We start from the raw sequence: 2,281 nt of genomic DNA, 5'->3' as shown, positions 1-2,281 counted from the left end.
CCCGCCTCTCTCTCTCTAGCCGGACCTCCCTCCCGGTTAACTCTCTCTCTCTATGTCGGTGTCTATGTGTGTGTCAGTTTTGATTCCGATTTGTTTTTGTAAGTGGTGGAGGAGATTGGACATGAAGCCTCACGGAGGAGGCTCCTCGCCGTGACTTTTCCGACGTTTCTTTCCATCCCAGCAACCTCAGTAAGTTGGATAGTTATTAGATGTTCATTGTTGCCTACTAAAACAGTTTCGTTACAGTCTCACAAAGTTTTTAACTTTTGATGTTGTTTGTTTGTTATCTATTGCAGATTGAAGCATCTGGTGGCTATTGTTCAGAAGATAAACTATAGATTTTCAAAGGTTGAAACTTTGACGAAGGAGGATGGAGAAGAAGCCGCCGGCGGTGGAGGCTTCAGCGGGAAGGACGACGGCGAGCAGACAGCGGTAATCTTTCCTCAGCCTCTTCCATTGTTCATATCCAAAGTAGTTTTTTTCTTTCTGGGTTTGTTTCTTTTGTTTCAATGAGTTTTCATTTGTTTATGCTGAGATCTGTATTAATGTTTCCAAAGTTTTGTGGTTTTTTTTGTTTTTGTTTTGATGAATTGGCATTTGGGGTTTTGAATGTTTATGCAAAGAGAAACTTTTATGGTGTTTAGAAAAAAACTTTTATGATTTGAGAGATTTCGGGCTTGTGTGTGTTTTGATCCCTTGATGTTGTGATTGTGACATATCTCAGGCAGTGTGGTTGATCTATGGGCTGGTTGAATCGAACAAACAAAAGGCCCAAATAAAAAAAAATACGGCTGATCGAAAAGCGAAGATAGGCGCGACAACTTGCGTTAAATGAAGTGTTGCGTTTTGGCAAGCGGGACACGTGTCGACACTCCAGGACTCGACTTTGTGACCTAGATGCTGAGGTGGCGCAACAGGAAGGAGACAAACATTTATATATATATATATATAGATTTTAATATATTGTATCAAAATTTATAGTTTTTGACGGTTAGGTTTATAAGATTTGGACATATACAAAAAATATTTTATCATAAGTTGTAAACATTTTTCAATCATTATATTTTTACTAAATATTTCATAAAATTTCAACTTTAACTATTTTTATTTAATTTAATAATAATAGTTATAAAATCAAAATATGAAACATTAAATAAAAATAAATAGAGAAAGTGTTGATTTTTTATTTAAGAAATTATTAAGAATTATAAATATTAGATGGATATGTAGAAGAAAGAGAATATAGTGTGTGTTAAAGTATAAGTTTAATATAGGGTGTTAAAAAAATTAAACCAATGCACATAGTCTATATCTACTAAAGATTTATGCAATTATGGGAGTGACTGGAATGGACGGTAAATTTATGTTTTTGACTGTAGAAGAACAACACTATGGGTTCTGATCAATTCATAGGTTTAACCAACCGTTTTGTATTGTACCGATGTGAATAACAACAAACTTTTTTGCATATATCTATGTATTTATATGTTTTGTTACTATTTAAACCGCAGTGCAGTTGTTTCATAGTTGTTCTGCGGGTTAACATTCGAACCCATAAACATAGATACAACTAATTCTCAATGGATATAGGTACGATACTTAAAATAAATCTCCTCAAAATTTTTTGTCAAAAAAAAATCTCCACAAGGCATAATTTATCTAAATTAAAACATCTATTGATTTTTTTTTTGGTTGGCCAAATAAAACATCTATTGATATTTATAGTTAAAACTTATAAACAAATGTGTCAAAGTAACTAAAAATCTATAAAGAAAAACCTGTAGGAGAGGTAAAAAGAAGTTTCAAATGGTTCTGATCTGGTACACTAGCAAGTATTATTGAGTTTATGAACCTACTAGGGGTTGGCCCGCCCTACGGGCGGGTGATTTTACACTAAAACTATTTTATCTCAAATATATTTTAATTTTATAAAATATTTGAAATTTTATTTTTTACTGGAAATAATAAATGTAATCTTTTTATTCTAAAATTATATTTTAAGTTTTATTAAATTTTGTTGGTCTTGAATTGAAAAGACCACTAACAATTCTTTTTTTGTCAAAAAATAAAATTATTAAATTAAAAATTAAGGAAAATATAATGATTTATATTTTTGAGAAAAAGACAAAAATAGCATTAAATCAAGTTTTTGTTCCCAAAGTAGCACTCAAGTTCAAAAGTCACAAAAATAGCACTTAATGTTTTATCAAAAGTCACAAACTTAGGGTTTAGAGTTAAAGGGTGAGGTTTAGGATTTAGGGTTTAGGGTTTAGGGTTTAGG

This window comes from Brassica oleracea, chromosome C8 (genome assembly GCF_000695525.1).
Source record: "Brassica oleracea var. oleracea cultivar TO1000 chromosome C8, BOL, whole genome shotgun sequence".
Classification (NCBI taxonomy): domain Eukaryota; kingdom Viridiplantae; phylum Streptophyta; class Magnoliopsida; order Brassicales; family Brassicaceae; genus Brassica; species Brassica oleracea.
This window is presented reverse-complemented; position numbering follows the sequence as displayed.